Genomic DNA, 21,634 nt, shown 5'->3' on the forward strand with positions numbered 1-21,634 from the left:
TTAAATCCGGGGGTTTCTTTTGCATGTAAGGAATTTTCTGTAATAAATTATAGTAGTAAGTAGCAAGATAGAGTAATTATTCTATAGAACAAATGAGAGGTTTGACTTGAGTAATAATTTAACAATATCTATGGACGCTTCACACCACGTCAATCCCCCCGTGCTAAGTACGTTAAGGACTTGTGTTACTGCAGGTACCAGACAACGGAAATATATTTAATACTATTATACTATACATAATATATTTAAGATTTTTATTATATGATACACATATTTAATACACATCCGAGACCCAGGAACTTTTTGAAAAACTTTTTGTTCCGTCGGCTACCAACAGCCCACCAACTGAGCCACAGAGGTCGTCAAGTATATTATCTAAATATATATAACTCAAAGGTGACTGACTGACTGACTGACATAGTGATCTATCAACGCACAACCCAAACCACTGGACAGATCGGGCTGAAATTTGGCATTGATATATTCCTAAGGGGATAAAATAGGGGATGAAAGATTGTATATAATAATACTTTTTGACACGTACGCAGCGAAGCCGCGGGCAAAAGCTAGTTTAAAATAAAGTTGTTATGTGACGTCATCGTTATTAATCACTATCTCAATTATCATAGATTGACATATTAATAAGTAATAACCCGTTTGAAAACAAAAACAGGCTGATTTTCATTGTTAATTTGGATAAGTAATATTTTTAGCTAATATAATTTCTAAAAATGTAGGCAAATAAAGCATCGTGTTTTGAGCAGTTGAGATTTTCTTTTAATTTTAAAATTTTCTTTACTATTGTATAAATTAGCATTTTCTAAACAAGTTCCGTTATTTTAAAGGTGTGGTTCTAAAAATAGCCTACTAACGTGATTTTGATGGAAATATTTTGTTATTATATTTTGATATCCTCCAACTTAAGAGGTTAACGAACTCGAAGGATTCGAATAAAAACGTCATATATTTGTAATAAATAAGGATTTAAATGTTCTATTAGCTATTTATTTTTTTCTTGAGTCTTTAAATTTTATGTGTTAAATAGATATACGCTAAAGATGTGCTTGATCACAATTTTTAATTTAAAATTGCGATAAGATTCCAAATTTAAAAATAAAAATACAAGGACAAGTAAAAAAAAACTTAAACTTAGTGGTATTTTTAATGAAAAAAAATATAGTGATTTTAAATTGCTATTGGCTAGTCTACTTGACGTTGCCCGTATAAACATAAAAAGCGTGCGCTTAAATTTGTTTATCAGAAACGGTACTGAATTTAGCCATAAAAAAATTAAATAAACTTTCCCATTTATAACAGAATTAGCACACAGTACTTCTGTTCTAGTACAGCTATAGTACAAGGGTCAGTTTTCAGATCGAAAAAGTTAATGTGTATTAAGATGTAAAGTTCAGGAAGCTCGTAAATCTTAAAATTAATACGTTCACAATGGCGGGGCCATCTGATAGCAAACACGCTCCGACCATAAATAATCAATATTTTCACAAAATAATTAACTCACACCGCCACCTTTAACGTGCGGTAAGCTTTAGTTCATACGAGCGGTTTAAACACGTGCGTTCGCACTAGCTAGTGCGACACAGCACGACACTTCACGTTCCATACAACTGACGTTTGTAAAACATCAGATTCACCGATGTTTTACAAACATAAATCTGACGTTTGTAAAACGCCAGTTCTATGGAAGTGTCGCGTCGTGTCGTGTCGCACTAGTGCGGTTTCACCTTAAAACGTTGAATCTCCATACTTATAAAAATATTTTACAATATGCCAGGCAAGGACAATTAAACATTCTACGCTGCGTTATTACTTAAGGCGGGGATTAATCTCAATCCAAAACGATAAAAGATTCATTTTAGCTTAGCATAAAACTGTAGGTTCTCGGGCGGATCTTCTCTATTTTTCATGTTTTTTTTTAAATATCTTTGAAAATAAACATTAAGAAACAACATTGTTCGGTTAATGGCATTTTTATATAGATTAACTAACAATTTATTCAAATAAAATGTATAATTATCCTAGTTAATACTTATATTTCGATAAAATAGATTTTTATCGGAGGTGAGTTTGTAAATTAATTACAGTCAAAGTATTACGTTTTATTAAAATGTTTATGGTTTAAGGTATTTTAAATACTGTGCTTTATATCTCATATTTTTTAACACTTCGTTATTATATTGGAACTAGGTAAACCGGGAGTCACGGAATAACAAATTGGGGTTTATCCTCGCCTTAAGAGGTTCAACGAGCGGAAGTGCACATGAGTGTAAATGCGTATTTGTTGACAATTATTGTTTGTAAAGCCAAATATTTGCAGATGTTTTATTGTAAAATAAGCTTGGTTTAACCTATATGAGGAACCTATAAATAAGGTTTAGCCTAGTAATTTAATAATTGTTCAAACACTTGATGAAATTTGTCTACGCAGCTCAGCATAAAGTGCACGAAGCAGCATAAACAGAAGTGCTTTCGTATTTAAGCTTTTTGTCACTTAGACGATTATATCACGTCTAGAAGACGTGACGAATATCTTTTTACTATTTTAGCCCATATTTGAATAACGTCGCAGAGAAAAAAGCGCTCGTATAAACGCAGTTTAAGGTTCATATTGGGAGCGAAGTGACCATCATCCATAATTCATCGGATATAATGAAGGCGGTCACGCAGGAAGAGTTTATTATCTGTGAAATGTCTTATTCGATTTTCGCCATGGCGTCGACGAGCAAAGGGCCATATTAACTTTTTATGGCTTATTGTTGGACCGTTTAAGAGAACCCTTTCCGAAATTGCTCTGTTTTTGCTCAAATTCCGCATATACGCTTATACGCTTTACTATGAAACGGCAACGGCGTAATTATTATATAGGTGCTATTTATTAAGAAAATGCATGTAAAACTTGACTTTGTGTTTAGCTAGTTTGGTTTTAAGGTAAAGGCTTCGTTGGACGTTTATTCTGTAGATTTATACTGTTTTTAACCGACTATAAGCCAAAATGAAGAGTAAAGACTTTGTAAGTCTGTGTAAGTATGTAATATGTGCCCTTGTACTACCTAAAGTAGTCCGATTTTAGCAAATGAGATGTATATGTTACAGTCAAACACTCTTAACAAGTCAAAAGTAGTATTGACTAGCAAAATCAGTCAAAACATTATAGATTGTAATGATGCCGGGGTGGAAATATAAATGTTTTTATATAGGCTATATTATTAATTTCTATTTGTATTTATACATTGTCACGTTTTTTTAATATGAGAACTTTTTGTAAACTTTGTAGAGTCAGCAATCATTTATTATCAGATTGGGAGTAGATACTGAATAAACATTAATAAACATATTGTAACAAGACGGAAAGGTTGTAAGCGGTCCTCCGACAAGGATGTATTTCGTTTTAATTTGTTAGGACTTGTGTCGTGATAATTGGAAGAGTTGTATCTGCCGGCGAGTTCAAAGAACACCTCATTAGCTTTTTAGGGTTCCGTAGCCAATTGGCAAAAAACGGAATCCTTATAGATTCGTCATGTCTGTCTGTCTGTCTGGCTGTCCGTCCGTATGTCACAGCAACTTTTCTCCGAAACTATAAGAGCTATACGATTATAACTATATTAAGATTTTGATACAAACATGGAAAAATTATAAAAAAATTTAGGGGTCCCCATAGGTACGAGACTCTTCCAACGTAGTAAAATGTGTGTCGTCCCCCCCTCCTCTAACTTCTAAAGTATGATAAGTCTAAACAAAATATATGATGTACATTACTATAAAACTACCAACGAAAAATAGTTTGAACGAGATCTAGCAAGTAGTTTTTTTTATACGTCATAAATGGTAAACCTTAAACCAACAAAAAATATTTTTTTCCATCTAATCTATGCGTAGGATATCAATGGATAGGTCTTTAAAAATCATATTGAAGTTTCTTCTATAATGTTTTTGTAACCTGAATAGTTTGCGAGAGAGACTCTTCCAAAGTGGAAAAATTTGTGTCGCCTCCCCTCTAACTTCTAAAGTAGTAGTAGTATGATAAATCTAAAAATAATATATGATGTACATTACTATAAAAACTACCAATGAAAATTGGTTTGAACGAGAGATCTCGTTCAAACCAATGCTTCTAGATAGCAAGTAGTTTTTTATACGTCATAAATGGTAAACCTTAAATTAACTTTCATTAAATCAATTGAAATATAAAAATAAATCAAACACCTTTTAATTTCATAAAATTAAACCTTATTGCTGCTGCGGAACCCTTCATGGGTGAGTCCAACTCGCACTTGGCCGGTTTTTTTTAAGTTTTTTTAATTAGGACTCTGAACAGCCAGGAACATGGCTATTAAAACGAGCTACTAAAACCTTTTTTGTTATTTAATTTTACATTTTTTTAATGTTTCTAAATTCCCAACAATATTTTTGCCTTTTTAGTAAGTAAATATTTTAAAATAGTGTAAAAATGTTTATTTGTGCATTTATAGCTAGTAAAATTTATTTACGTTTTTTTAGGAATTACTTTAAATCTAGATACCAAATAAAGATAGAAAGATAGCTAAATTGCTAGATAAAGTTAAAACACTCTTAAAAGTCAGTTAATGTTGGTATTTATTAGTGTTTTAATTATTTTATTATTTTTATTTTAAAAATTGCTACAAATAAACCTGTTCTACGCGATTATGTAACTGACTTGACTGGTGATAAAACACTTATCCATGCTAAATCTTTTCACAGGCCAATAAACTTTAAGCTTAAAAAATCGGTAAATTTTGTGTGTGTAATGGAAATGTTGATGCAAAAAGCGTAGTGAAACAAATATTTAGAGTCATTTTAAACTTTTCTGCTGTGAAATGGCGTATTAGGTCGTAACTTTTGTCTTCTATGGAAATCCTAAGTTTTGAAATCTTACTGCCCGAGCTCAGAGATATAAATTGCTTTATTGTAATTAAATGAAGATTTTGAGCCACATACATTAACTATCTATATGATATTATATTATCCCTTATATATTTATATTTCGTTGATAGCGACGATTGGTTGCGCCGTCATGGTTTCCCGATTAAATATGCCCTAAGAGCGTTATTGATAGAGATGAGCGACAGTGTATAATACCCATAAACTGTCGCTCATCTCGACTCGTGCTTAGCCTGTTTTTAGCCCAGTGTCATTAATGGTCTATTCCATAATAAATCGTGTATTTTAAATGCCAAGGCGACATTCAAGTGACCATTTTAATGGGCGTTTTTTGTGGCACGAGGGCTTCTCAAACTAGATCATGAACGCGGAAATCCCGCTTTGGTTTTATTGAATTGATGAGTGTCTTTTAGTATAAAAAATAAGAAGTTTATCGTTTCAGTATAGGTCCAAGTGGTACAGTTTAGTACCGTTGAACGCTGTAATTTGTATAATTCTATTGACGTTCTTAGAGCTTATACGGTGTAAGACTTAATTAAGTTTAGTCTTAATATTATGTTTAATAGTAGCTCCTAGTTGTGTTTCAAATGTAATAATCATCAGACAAATTAATTCAGACAGCGTAATAGGAGGGGAAGAGGGGATTTCGGGAGTAGCTCCAGCGTGTCAGATTAAGCTTGTATAGGCTTCCGACATATGTCTAGTTATCATGGTATAGAAATCAGATTTCTCACGTGGTGGGTTAATTTTTTTTTACATTGAAACGTCATCGGATCTGTCAGATTAAGATACTGGATGTTTAGTATACCCCAAAGAAGCTTCCATATACTCGTAAAGCACTGACGATTCAAAGGTTTGGTAAGCCTGTAGTTACATTTTAAAATATAAAAAAGTAAAGCTTTATATTTTCCTAACTAAGCTTCGCAGATATTTTATTTCGCACTAAACTAAATGATTTAGTCCTTGCTGTCTAAAATATATTTATAACTGACTTAAATAAGCAATTTTCTAAATATATTTTCTTTTTCAAAACTTTAAAATGGCTGCAGTTTCTGAACCCACCACAAAAATAAAAAACGCTCTTATTATTTTTTAATCAGTTTTATCTAATGTACAAAATCTACTAAGTCTCCATGACGCTCGAGTGACTTTTTTTTTTTTTATGAAATAAGGGGGCAAACGAGCAAACGGGTCACCTGATGGAAAGCAACTTCCGTCGCCCATGGACACTCGCAGCATCAGAAGAGCTGCAGGTGCGTTGCCGGCCTTCTAAGGGGTAATAGGGGAGGGTAGGGAAGGGAATAGGGGAGGGTATGGAAGGAAATAGGGGAGGGTAGGGAAAGGAAAAGGTTAGGGGATTAGGCCTCCGGTAAACTCACTTACTCGGCGAAACACAGCGGAAGCGCTGTTTCACGCCGGTTTTCTGTGACTCCAAAAATACCACCTTCCCCTCTACTATAATACGTTATTTATATGAGCTATGTAAAGTCAATGTTAATGAGTAAACAAAACCCGTTGATCAGCCGGCGGAGTTTGACACAGCCTGACAAAATGATGTAGATGTACCGCCTCTATCGAAATTTTTTCAATAGCACAATACATACAATTTCGTTTCTTTAATGTTCAATCAGAGATATACCACTGACCACGTTTATAGCAGTGTGTGGCGATGTGAGGTGCGATATCATTAAATACCGCATTAACGTTATCTCACCGCCTCCGGGACTGCAACAGAACAGATACAGACAGAAGACAATGTTCATGATACTCTGCATCATCGTATATTTTGCGGAGAGACAGACTGCAAGGTGTAGTCAATATAAGACTTGCTGTAACTGAATGTAGAAAGAGATTAGATAAAATATAGATACATTATTACTTTAATTGAAAATAAGAATTCCATGTTTTTGATAGTTAAGGTGTTAATTTTGTTAGAAGAACCGAATCACAAGTGCCAGTTTCGGATATACTGCAGTATCACGGATTGTATATTTAAAATTGTTGGGTTCCACTAGTAATAATAATTCCAATTCCTAATTTAGCATAACATACATGTTGTATGATAAATTATATTGAAATTATCGATGTTTGCCCTTTTTATAGTAGGGAAAGCCACAATAATTGGTAAATCTATATATATATATATATATATATATATATATATATATATATATATATATATATATATATATATATATATATATATATATATATAAATGGATTTTCAAATGTGTTAGTCGCGCTAAAACTCGAAAGCAGCTGGACGGATCGGGCTGATTTTAGTCTCAAAATATTTGTAGAAGTCCAGGGAAGGTTTTAAAGTGACATGAAGTTCACCGGGACAGCTAGTAAACTATAAATATCACTACAGATCATTACATATATTCCAAACACCTTATGGGTACTTGCCGTCTGTCTTTATACTTTTCTGTGTCTGAACCCGCGCCCTGTAGTTATCTTGACAGATCAATTTAATTTCGCGTCACTGTGGACACACCTTCACAATAATTATCATTAATTTATATCATTCTGATGTTATTAAGCTTTCTTTATGGCCTCAAGTTATTGTAGGCATTCCTTTATTTTGCTACGGAACCCTGATTGAATATTGAAATTATTTGTACGAACACATCGTAACAAAAGCGACACAAAAAGGATATTATATGGACGAAAAAGTAATGGACGACTTGTATTATTGTAAATAAAAAACCTGACTAAAATAGCAATCGGTTAGATAGGTTCAAATTATGTTTAAAAGTTTCTCTATGAACCATAGAATATAAATAAATAAAATAAAATAAATTAATCAAAATTTATCACTAGTTTCTGATGTTTTATATTTTATTTTTTACGCTTTGATTTCGGTTACAAGCCTAAGCATACAAGTGTAGAAGAAAACGTTTTTTTATATTCTTTCCCTAAATTACTACACGGTACTGAATTATTAAAAGAAAATACATCTGATTATTAAGAATTGTTAACTGGGGATAATATAAATTCATTTATTTAACACATATAACGACATAAGAGGAATTCTTCAAAACGCGAGTATTGTGGCAGCTGCCGTGCGGTATGGTTTAAATATTTTAACCGTCAACCATTTAAAGTAACCATGTTATTAATATTGACAATAAAATTAAATCCAACGACGGCTCGGGAGGCATTTAAAAGTTTTTCCACGACGAAAAAGCGCACTGTATAATGCCGTATAATGTCGCGTTGACAGCTTAATTGTGCATATCTTTTCCAACTGTTTTACCCATAACTTAGCCCTTATTTTTTATGACGTAGAGTTCAAAATCACAGATGCTAAAGGTTAAATAAATTTGAACGTCGAAAAGAATTAAAATTTGATAGGATATATAAATTTCACGTAATAGGCATGCGACGGTGATGGTTATTGACACTCGCGATTCTCCCTGTATGGCACATTCTTATGACACTGATATTATGTCACTCCTGATTAAAATTTACTTATTTTCCCCATTTTATAATTATAAACTTTCATTTTCCTGTAAAATTTTCTATTTTTTATTATTAAAAATTATTATGTTATAGCACAAATCAACTGACTTGATAGTTTTTGCGCAAAGTGTACCACAAAGTGGTCAAGTTGTGGGTATACTAGTCAATAATAATAAATAATATAATAATATCTATGTACGCTTCACACCACGTCAGTCTGGTCCCGTGCTAAGTACCTAAAGGACTTGTGTTACGGGTACCAGACAGCGGAAATATATTTAATACTTTTATACTATACATATATTTAAGATTTTTATTATGTGTATCATACACATATTTAATACACATTTTTTTTGTTTGTTCCGTCGGCGGGATTCGAACGAGCGACCCCGCGCTTGAGCTACCAACGCGCTCACCACTGAGCCACAGAGGTCGTCTAAGTCAATAGATGATTAGTAAATAGCATGGTCATCCTAAAACCTAAACTATCGTGGATTGATAAATCATACAGTATGGATATTTTTTGATCTATTTCTCAGATGTTCTCAGATATATTTTTAAACAACATATTTTTCTGAATTACTGCCATATTCACTAAAATCTAAGCGCATTGCGCAATTGCATTTCAAGAGGATTTAAAATTAAACTCTTTACTCATACCTTGCCCTTCTTCATAGGTGCCAACTGCCACATAAACGAAAAGTGACTTTAAATATTGTAATGCACCAATGAATAATGCATGTCACAATTTCCGACAGAACGGTATCCAGGCATTCATTGTTCAAAGTTTATGTCGAGTTTGTCGATAAAATACAACACTAGTTGATTTATAAGGTGTCGATGTGGAGTGGCATTATTGTATCTATATAAGGCATCTGCGATCAGATAGTGTTGGGCTGAATTTAATCGATAATTAAATACTGTATTTTGTATCGACTTATAACAGACTCGACGTCTGCTTGCATATTGCTTATGGTTTAATTCTTGATCTCTTAAGCTCTGTGTACATGTTGGACCAACACATTGAGCCAGCCCGAATTGGGCCAAAGTATAGAGACCTTGATCTTGGCCATAAGTTGGAAGCAACATTCCATACTCTACCTCTATAGTTTAGTCTAATGCGCTAGCTCAATGGCATGGCCCAATGTTGGTCCAATGTGTACTGTGGGTTTTAGAAAGCTAAACATCAACATTACCTAAGATGTTTTGCCGTCCCGTTGTTACCAAAACAGCAGAAAACAGAGATACTAAAGACGCTACTTTTAACCAGAGACACAAACTTAATAAAGACACTAAATATGTAATTCCCTCCCAATAATAACTATAGACCTTTTTTGAAAAGTAGTTTTGGTGACGTCATTGTGACGCGGCTTTGGTGTCATATGCTATCCAAAACTACAGGTATTTTGACTACTTACATAGTCTTTGAAAATAGTCATTCCTTTCAAAATAACTTTCGATTTCGAATACAACCCAGTACGCGCCAAAAATATTACTAGATTTATTAGGTCAAACTTACCATGTTAGTAGTAAAATCATGTGATAATCTTTAACGGATTGCAAAAATTCTAGATAAGTACTCCCACGTCCGACATTTATTGTGGAGTCCATTTAAAATTTAAAATTTATTGAGATTTAGGTACTTATGCCTTATTGAGATGGAATGCGAATTGAAGTCACATTTGGCAAGGACCGGACTGGTCTTAAGGTCGATTTACTCACGGAAGGATCATTAAATAAGATTGAAGAAGTATTATAGCTCAGTGTATACTGAAAAGTGACCTTGAATTTTGGGTATTCCAATGGATCACGTTATACGATCAGGCAAAAGTAGATAGAGCCGCATTAGCTTTTTTGGTCATATCATATACTTATATACTACATTTATATAAAAGGGTATCAGTATAAGCATAAGCAGCCTAAATTCTTTCGGTATTTATCATTGGAAATAAATAATAATAATGATGTATTAGCTTAAAATGCAATTATTGTTATTTTCCACTTTTTGTGGCCCCGTGCGAGTTTCTTACGCCGGTTCTTCTCGCCGGGTTAGTTCCCGAACCGGTGGTAGGTATAATTATTTTTATCGGAATTTTATTTAAGTATTTGGATTGTTAATCGTTAATCGTAGTTAGTTTAATTGGAATTATTTTATAAGAATTTTATGTCCAGGAATCTTTACTGTATATAAAACTCAAAGGTGACTGACTGACATGGTGATCTATCAACGCACAGCCCAAACCACTGGACCGATCGGGCTGAAATTTGGCATGCAGGTGGATGATATGACGTAGGTATCCACTAAGAAAGGATTTTGATCAATTCTACCTCCAAGGGGTTAAAATAGGGGATGAAAGTTTGTATATAATAATACTTCTTAACGCGAGCGAAGCCGCGGGCAAAAGCTCGTATTTTAATAAAAAAGACAGACACACTTTTGCATTTATTGTTAGTATAGATTCGTCACATTTTGATAAGACCAGTGTAGGTTGAGTGGTAAACCCCGATGACATGACATTTTGTTGTGAATAATAATAGATCACTGTATACACGACACAGATTATGATCTATGTAATAAAAGTGTCCATCGATCAAGATTAAATCTAACAAATTATTAAAGGATGCCATTTCAGGCTATTGGCATTGGCATTGATAATGTAAATTTTATTTATAATATATAATATATAATAATATTATGTTACTGTAAAAGTAAAAGGTGTATATATACTGATTAATTATTATTTATATGTAGCCAAATGCTTCAAATGAATTTCAAATGGTGAGGTCGAGTAAAATCTCCTACATACAGAAGATATAATCCCTTACTCTCCACTCTATTGAGACTCAAGTCCATGCGGTGCAGGTGGTGCAATTCTGAGCCATTACGATGTGGATATTGATTTTAAAGATTCAAATTAACTCGCAAATCGAAATCATAATACATTTTCGGGACTAAGTCATCAGCTTGGTTAGCGTGAATTGGGAAGATAAAAAAGGTTGTTCTTGCTTGCTAAAATGCTATAAATATTTTTTTGAGCGTAGACCGCATCGCTCTGCTTTCGATTGTGGCAAGATTGGCTAGAAAGTTCTGATGTTACACGTTTATTCTGGCGTCAGTTTCATATATTCAGAATCAGAATGTCCAAAATTTCGCATCGTTCTCATCCATCATCGATGACTGACGGACTGACACTACTAAGCTTCACCGAAACGGGCTTTCGATAGTGACGTCGGAGCAAATGTCAACTGGTCCCGTCCGCGGGCAGTTAGAACCGGCCCGTGGCCCTGACATTAGCTGGTCGGTTCCGCGACTGTCTAAGTGTAGCGCAATCGCCGGGCCCGCTTTGTAGGGCTAAGCAGGACAATTGCCAGCTACGCATTCGTTGCGGCTTACGTCTGTGAGGACCAGAGCCTCTAGACAATTCTTATCGCTTCTATATCATAGTAGGGGAGGGGAAGGTGCTAATTGTGTAGTCTCTCGAGCGTCATGGATACCTAGTAGGTTTTTAACACTAGATAAAACTGATAAAAAAATAATTAGATCGTTTTTTATTTTAGCGGTGGGTTCAATTGTTAATTCCGTACATTTTGGTCGGCGACACAGAAGAACAATTGTTATCTGCGCATTCGTCGCGTCTTGCTTCTGTGCGAAAGAACCCTAAACTATGTCCTTATTTCTTACGACAGGACCGGGCTCATTTTAAAAGGAGGCACAAATCATTGCAGCGTCATGTTTCATTGCAAACGGATCCTATCAAAGAAATTATTTTAAACTAGATGACCCCCACAACTCCGTTGCACCAAAATTCGTTTATCACGTGGTAATCGTACATTTATCCGGGATACAAAGTTATCCTTTCCCGAGAATCAAAGTATCCTTATACCAAAATTCAGCAAAATCGGTTTATGTCCATACCACTCACTAACATTGATAATATTATAACCCAATCAAGTAACGTAGGTCGTCCGTCATCTATCAATAAATCAGTTTTTCTGGTGGTATAATATTGTTGTGATCTTAATAAAACTCGGTATTATAAAGGATTGTCACAGATCTTATGTATGAATCACAACACAAAGGATATTATCCTAATTTTGGTCCAAAATAAAGGTTAATTACCCAATTTGCTTCTCCAGTATTCGCCTCTAATGATTATGATCTCAGTACATTTGAAAAAACGCAAAACAATCTTGACTTTTTAGCTATTTTAGTACCTATTCCTTTGTTTTATTTATAACTGAAGATATTTATGCGGTGACTAATTTTGTGTATGTTATGATTATCCATTACATAATTACCTTATGTAATGGATAATCATAACATTTGTTCAAGTATTATAGAAGTTGATATAATTTAATAATGTAACTGCAAAATCTGCAGTTTTTTTTGACTTGGTTAAACATGTATTTACATGTAAGTTTCTTTATATTTACGTGTAAGTTAACATGGTTGATATTGTGTCACGGCACTCACGGCGTAATGTACTTACTATACCGCAGTATTGATTGTTAAGCTATATGATATATATTACCTCTAACGTTACATAACAATATTAGTAGATAAAATGCTACGGCGAATCATCTCTTCTACGAGACGCAGGACGCTACGTCATATCTATCTCTGCTACGAAACGCTACGTCGTGTTTATCCCTGCTACGAGACGCTACGTCATCGTACCTATCCCTGCTACGAGCCGCTACGTCGTATCTATCCCTGCTACGAGCCGCTACGTCGTATCTATCCCTGCTACGAGACGCTACGTCGTCGTATCTATCCTGCAACGACACGCTACGTCGTCGTGTCTGTCTCTTCTACGAGCCGCTACGTCGTATCTATCCCTGCTACGAGACGCTACGCCGTATCTATTTTTTTATTTATTTTATTTATTATACTTCTTGCACAATGTACAATGCCATGCCATATGGCATACCAGACGCTACGTCATCGTGTCTATCCCTGCTACGAGACGCTACGACATGTCGAGAAGCTCTACGATTTTTTTTTTATTTCAATACATATTACAATACTCTTAATGTAACTGAAACATAACTATTTCAAAAATAAAATACTAAATAATGTTTGTATTAAGCTTTATCCGTTATGAAATTAAAGTATTAAAAAATAAACGGTAGTTAACTAAAATTAAGCGTTTCTAAAATCAAACTTCTCAAACTCGCATGGAATCATAAAACAATAAATATATGATTTATGATCTATGCGAGTGATCTTTTGCGCTAATTGCCAAAATGTTTTACGACTATTAGTTTTGTTTCGTTGCGCTTTTTGTGTGTGCATACTTTTATCCTGTTGTTTTGTACTATTTTGTTTTGTTAGGAATTTTATCGTTAGGTTTAATATATGATTCTTAGTAAGCGTCTATATTTGGAACACGTTGAAAACATTAAATGAGTCTTGATCATTTTCGTAAATCTTTGAGGGTTCTACAGGAGGCAGTATCTATAAATTGTATGTCCTTTTGTGTGTTTATCTCTATTTGGGAAAGAGATTCGTGGGAGAGCCATGCTTCGATACATGGGAGAGCCATGCTTCGGCACGAATGGGCCGGCTCGACCGGAGAAATACCACGTTCTCACAGAAAACCGGCGTGAAACAGCGCTTACGCTGTGTTTCGCCGAGTGAGTGAGTTTACCGGTGGCCCAATCCCCTACCCTATTCCCTTCCCTACCCTCCCCTATTCCCTTCCCTTCTTATCCGTACCCTACCCTATTACCCTTATTCCCTCTTAAAAGGCCGGCAACGCACCTGCAGCTCTTCTGATGCTGCGAGTGTCCATGGGCGACGGAAGTTGCTTTCCATCACGTGACCCGTTTGCTCGTTTGCCCCTTATTTCATAAAAAAAAAAATTAAAATGTATCATTAATTAATATTCAGACTGCCGGGACAAAATTAAATCAGTAGCTATTGTATATTTTACATTAGTCTACGATAAACTGAAACAATATTATTCTAATGCATGCCATTATAATTTTATTATATATTTTGTAGTTCTGCTACCTCTTTTTTGAAAATTAAAATATGTAGCGGCATTTATTGAGGTGATTTTTATATTTCGCGAACAAAAAGTGTACTTAAAAAAATATATATTTTGTAATGTCTATGAGATAATCATAAAGGTTGGAAGTTGGAACACATTTTACTACGAAAAGTATATCTGCTTTTAGGATAAGCACACACACACACACACACACACACACACACACACACACACACACACACACACACACACACACACACACCAACTAACACCCTCACAAACACTCAAATTACTAACATGACCTTCACTATAAAATATAATTAATGTCGCAATAATAACTAGTGTTCTACTGTATTGTAATTTGCAAGATGGTCCGGAGTCCCTGGTGTCCTGAAATACAGGCAACGCCTAGTTTAGGCACCAGTCTCCCACAAAACCTGTGACATTGCTTCGATATAATTATGAGACCATACCACTTTGGACCATGATGGAATAAAACTAGCGAGCTTGAAAGTGTAGAGGCCATATTCAACGGTCTTTCTTGACTTTGCAAACGTGGTGATCCATGATAGCCCAACATAAACCTCTCTATGTTCTTTCTCAGGTCTGATATCAGCTAAGTCCATCAACCTTTTTTTTTTTTTATGAAATAAGGGGGCAAACGAGCAAACGGGTCACCTGATGGAAAGCAACTTCCGTCGCCCATGGACACTCGCAGCATCAGAAGAGCTGCAAGTGCGTTGCCGGCCTTTTAAGAGGGAATAGGTTAATATAGTAAGGAAGGGAAGGGAATAGGGGAGGGAAGAGAGGGGAATAGGGTAGGGGATTGGGCCTCCGGTAAACTCACTCACTCGACGAAACACAGCGCAAGTGCTGTTTCACGCCGGTTTTCTGTGAGAACGTGGTATTTCTCCGGTCGAGCCGGCCCATTCGTGCCGAAGCATGGCTCTCCCACGTATGAAACCTGGTCATATTGAAGCGAAACTGAACATCTAACCCCCGGATTTGTAGGAATGCCGAATGGCATAGTTATTGTGTGAGTTCCGAAATCCAACTCAGTATATACTGGTCGCTGATGACGTCATGAATCCTACGCGTATATATTATACTGTTGTGACCCTGGTGAGACAAGTGTGACGTATTATAATTAAATCCCAACAGGGTATAAGTTTCTAGAATATTTAGAAATGACTAATGATGTCAACAGTGTGACGTGGATCCTTATCCTGTAACCAGTTCACTAGATTATATTTCAGAACTTGCCCTTATTAACCTGAGGTGTGACCCGTCATGACAGATGTGACTCAAGCGGGGTGAGTGACATCGGCTTACGAACTGTAGCGTCACCTTGGTGGTATGAATCAATTTACATACAAATTGAAATATTAACGTGTGAACGAGATAATGCCATCCCGAAATCTCAGCACAAAAAAAGTTCATAAATTCTTAGAACTTAAGATGTTGGTATAAACTTAGCACTTAATACGTCCTCTCCATGTTGGACCAATACAAGCGATAATGTGTAATGGGCGAGTTCGTCTGTTACTATAGATCAGAGGTTCCCAAACTTATTTTGTCTACCGCCACTTTAAGGACAAATTACATTTTAGCGCCCCTATTGTTTCCTGATGAAATAAATCACCCCCCAAGCCTCTACACAACGCACCCATTTTTTTTTCAGGGTCCCACACCGCCCCCCTGTAGATCTTCAGCGCCCACAAGGGGGCGTTATCGCTCACTTTGGGAAAGGCTGCTATAGATCATGGTGGATAGTGCGTGCTACAGTTAGATTGTGTATTTGAGCAAGGACTACCATTTTGATTTTGAAACTCATTAGTGATACTCATCAAGTACTTAGTAGGTTAAAAAACTTAAACTTTTTATGTAAAAATAAAATTATGCTTATATTACAGTACAAACTATTTATCCAAGTCCAAAATCCAAATTATCCAAATAATTATTTTGCATTGACCTAAACTGCGTAGCTTGTACAAAATTAAATATTTTTTAAAATGTAAAATATCTAAAAATGCAAAAACCTTGACGAAGGCTTAGGCTAAGTGACCCCCTGTCAGGAGGTCAACAAAATCATGGTCATTAAGTCATTGACCCTAAAATAATCTGCAAACCAAAACATGTAGTTTGCATATTTTATCAATATAATATTATGTGTAAATGTCTATGCCATGACATAATAAACAAAATATATATTAAGTTATCGTCGTATAACAAACCCATCCGACAAATTACAATTAAGTAACATTGAATTGACATGATCCCACCAAATGACGTTGGTCTGTCAACGCCTGCCTAGGATGAAAAAATGCCTAGGATCAATTTCCTCGGATATACATGTTTTCATGATAGCTACACCAGAATAGACAGAATTATAGAGTATATGCCGACTTAGAAGTTAGAACTGATGTTGAAATTTTTAAATTTGACGTATTATGACGAAAATCGTCGCTAGGGTTGTTAAATTGTTACCTACGAATTTAAAACTATGACATATTCGCTGGACGTTTTCCTCTTTGGTCGTATTGTTGTTTGTGTTTTGGCACATGCGATTAAAATTGTCAGAATCCAATTTTGAAATCTTTATTTTAAATATTTAAAAATAAATTTTATCAGCCAGCGCGAGGCACATTCCGTTCATAATCCTAGTGAAACCCGACGAATTTGACAGATATTGAGACCTGTCAGTTTCTTTACAGTCGAACTACTGGTAGTTATGTCTATTGTGGCTACACAATCGAGATGGCAATCATGGTTAATTGGTTACCCATCATGGATGCACGTGGAGAGGGTCCTTTATAGTGTTCATGCACCGTGCTGCTTTTATCGTCATTTCTGTATCACACGATTCGACGATCTGCATTCTGCAGTAAGCTGTACTGATTTAATTAGAGATTTGATTTGTACTGCCTTTTTCATTTTTTTTACTAAATAAAAATACCCCTTTTACACCATGTCAATTTTATAAAGTGAAATTGTGAAAAGCAGAACAAATATTGGGACCAAAAGTGTTTTGTTGAAATTAACTTGAAGCCCAATTTACTTTCTTCAATTTTTTAAGAAATTAAAAATACATCCTTTACACCATGTCAATTTGAAAAAGTGTTAAATTGTGAAAAGTATAACAAACATTAGGACCAATTAAAATGCAAATTGGGAGCAATTTTGATATGAAAATTAAAAAACGAGGATATTTGATTCCGTCAAAGTATTAATAAATAACATTTTAATTTACAAAATATTATTTTTAAGACATATAATGAGTAAATAATCAGGTTTTACAACAATATGATATCACTTTACATTCACCAGAACATTATGGAAATTCGATAGCTCACAAAAATATTATGTTTGTTTGGGTAAAAATTAAAATAGCCAATATATTATAATATAATTGCAGTGAAAGAACTCATATTCATAATTCGCTATATTATGAGACAATTTGACAAACTTCTAAAGTTATTTTTAGGTAGCCTTTTGAGCTTTTGAGAATATTTTAATAAGCTTTTAACATATCGAAATTCATGAGCTTTACTTTTTGCAATAAATTTAGATGATGAATAGCGATTACCACCATGATGATAGCTATGTACAGCAGAGGTTCCCAAACTTTTTTTTCTCATAGACCACTTTAAACATTTTGCTGGATCCGGTGGACCCCCTGCAGCTTTTACATTTACTAACTTACAAAACCCGAAACAAATACTTATATGTCTATGGAAATTTGTTTTGTGGCTGTTTTTCAATCAACTATGAGTTAAAAGTTTTATATGTATAAGATAATTTAATCTGCTCCGTTTTTTTGTCAACAAGTTTGTTACGGCGCGGCATTAAAATTGCGTTCGACAAGATATATTATGACGAAAGAAATGCTATGAGAATTTTTTTCCACAATTCCCCACAGTCCTGGATATTTTTCAGGTATTTGTGCCTGCAGCCAAAACGATTGCTACCATATTTTGAATCCTACATTTAGCTCCTCATTAGTGCTAAGCTCGAGTAGCCCTTCTTGCAGTACCACATTTTCCACTTCAGTTTCATCATATGTATTTATTATCCATATATTTTATATATTCATCCTCGGGCTCTCGTGGACCCCTGGGAGTCCACCTGAACCACTTTGGGAATCAATGATCTACGTTAAGCACAATTGCGTCGACATTGGGCAATTGTAGATGAATATGCCCATCTACAGTAGTCAGTACGATCCCGTCGCCCGTATTCATATCCAACAATCAACATCGACCAACATGTTATAATGTAAATTCATTAAGATTAGTAAGAAAGATATAAGCTGTATCCTCGGTAATGATGTAGGCTATGTGGCGTTATGAGCTATTTTCCCTATTGAAGGAGCTACTGACATGACATGACATAACAAAAGTGATATGGAGGCGCCGGGTATCGATCCCGGTACCTCTCGCATGCTAAGCGAGCGCTCTACCATCTGAGCTACGCCCCCGTTGTCTCAGTTGTCGAATAAAACAAAGATACTGAATAATTCAAGGTGCGTAACGCGCTTTTGCGTAATCTCAGCCTTTCACTGCTCGACATACGTTGTTACAATTAAACAACATAAATTACTAATGCTAAGCACTCACATACGGTTTTGCTCGATAGTTTTACTCGAAATCGAGCAAAAACCACCGTGTGGACCGCCAAACTCACAGCTCGAAGGCTCGCATCGAGCCAGTTTGAAGGCTTGACTCGAATCGAGCCGGCTTGACAAATTTTTTGACACAGTCTCTTCCTTAGTTTTTATTATTCGTAGCTGGAGTAAAACTAGGTATCGAGCAATGCTGAATGTTTGGACGAAAGCCCGAGCCGTGGTTTTTACTCGACGTGATTGCTCGATTAAGCAAAACCGTATGTGAGTACAATACACTAATACCACGTTAATCACAATTTACATTTAATGGTAAACAGCTTTCCTAGTCGTTGTTACGATGTTTTTCGACACATAATCGAAAAGTCTCCATCATCCTCATCGATAATCATGTCCTTATCGTAACCATTCATCATCGAAGTCAGCTATTAGCTTAGTCGTTGCATAGAATACGACACTTTTGATAGTTTTCTCCGAAATAACCCCTTACATTAACATTAGCGTAACTCCGATAGACTATATGATGTACAATTTATTGTTTTATTAAAATATTTTAACAGATAATATTATTCTCCACATTTAGAATTAGTTTCGCCTAATAAAAGCCAATCATAAAACAAACAATTTAAAATTTATTTTTATTCAGAATATTTCATAATTCTATATTCAAACGGATCGTGTATTGTTAGAAAAAGAAAAATTGAATTTTAAGATATTAATCTACAATTAAGTTACAATACGTTAACACGATTTTGTTTTACAAGTTTATAAAATTTTGTTTCTTATTAGTTCCGACAAGACTGCATCATATCCTAGTTGTGACACTAATGTATTTAGCGCCTTTTAACCTTTTCAAAATATAATAAACACGACAAAATATTTGTTAAGTTGTCTACTTAATGTTGCATAGTGGCATTAAAATACCGTTTTCACTTTTGATTTAAATTTTGCTTTGATATTTTTATGCTAAAATGCAATTTTATGACCGCAGTATAAATCATAGTCTCTTTATCATTTACCATGCAATATTTAAATACATATAATTACTAGATATAAGATAACACATTTGTATACTGCATTCTGTGAATAAACGATTTGATTGATCGATTGATGGATTTAATTTAAATTTAAAATCAAAAGTCTTTTTGTGGCAAAGCTAGTGCAGACGGTTATTTTAACCGATTTTTAACAAATAATAATAGGTACAGTACCAAACGTAGCCCGAAATTTGTTTATTGCATTAAAAAGAGAACCACACATTTTCCGAGATAAAAACTATTTTTACGCCCTTTTTTAAGAGTCTTGGACCGACTTAACCGACTATAACATAGCCTAGGCAACGCAGCTTAATGCTGCAGCTGCAGTGTGTATGTTTAATTCTAGCTAGCACCAGTGCCGTAAATAGCCTTTTTTGCGCCCTGTGCCATGTGCGAGATTCTATAACTGCGCCCCTGTTTCTTTTTTAGATATTATAGGTACCCGAGCAATACTACGCATAGGCTCCTCTGATCTGGCCATTCTTGCGCCCTCCCCAGAGTCTACGCCCTGTGCCTGGGCAGCGGTGGCACCGCCCTATTTACGGCACTGGCTAGCACCCCCTAAAGCGTTTACTTAAAACATTTTCGTTACATTAACATATTTTAATAATATTATCTACTTAAAATTATGGATTCAGACATCTTAATTTGTTTGGCAAATAATAATTTACAAGTGACATGGCAATTAATATCCAAATGCAAATGCAGCGGATTTTTTGCGAGTGCATTTGTTAATAGCACCTATTAGTGTTATTTCGATGACATTTGCAATATTACACTGATTAATTGCATTAATTATAATAATCACGTAATATGTTCCATTTACAATGTTCATTAGCCTTTTATGTTTTAGATAAAATTAATTTTGTTTAATCAAAATTTTGATTAAAACAAGAAAATAAAAAGCCGAGCGCCCTCGGCTTTTATCTAGTGTTAAGTTGTTAACTAACATTTTCCGTTTAAAAAATGTAATCTGCAATTAAATTTTAAGACGTATGGTAGTGTATTGTTTCGGCACGACTAAACCGGTTGAAAAGCACGACGATAGAAATCATTAATTTTGATTATTGTGCTTACTACCTAGTTCACTTAATAAAGGCACAGAATATATATTAGTAGTATCAAATAAAGGTAATATTTTAAATCGTAATTTCATTCATTTCTTTTAAATTCTGTACTACGTTTTAGGATAAATAGATACGTATGTAATAGAATAGACATGTAAAAAGTGAGTCACCTGAAAGTTGTAGAAACCAATAGCTTTGTCCACACTACTTATGCACTTTCATCTTCAATTTTCGTCATCTTCTTTCATTCAACTTTCGTTTTGGCGCATTCAATAAATTGTATGCGTCAACGAACGCAACGTCAACATTGTCATTTTTGTTCAGTTGCAGTGTCTGTCAGAATCTTGTAACATGTGCGACGAGAACATTTTACTGGGTGGAATATGTGCGACTTATTTGGTCATAAGAAATTCCAGAAAAAAAGAACTAAGCGAAAGTATTGCATACGGTCAGAGCGCATGCGTCGCGGGCATGCCTCACGCGCGCTGTTGACTGCGCTATAACGCATGCCCTTGTTGAACAAAAAAGGCA

General features: G+C 34.9%; 1 non-coding gene across 1 annotated transcript; it reads right to left on the reverse strand.

Annotated features, from left to right (window-relative positions):
• Positions 1-18,782: 18,782 nt before the first annotated feature.
• Trnaa-agc lies at positions 18,783-18,855 on the reverse strand. The gene has a single exon. It is a non-coding gene; the product is annotated as a tRNA-Ala (tRNA).
• Between the last annotated feature and the right edge of the window lie 2,779 nt (positions 18,856-21,634).

Source organism: Aricia agestis, chromosome 11 (assembly GCF_905147365.1).
Source record: "Aricia agestis chromosome 11, ilAriAges1.1, whole genome shotgun sequence".
Classification (NCBI taxonomy): domain Eukaryota; kingdom Metazoa; phylum Arthropoda; class Insecta; order Lepidoptera; family Lycaenidae; genus Aricia; species Aricia agestis.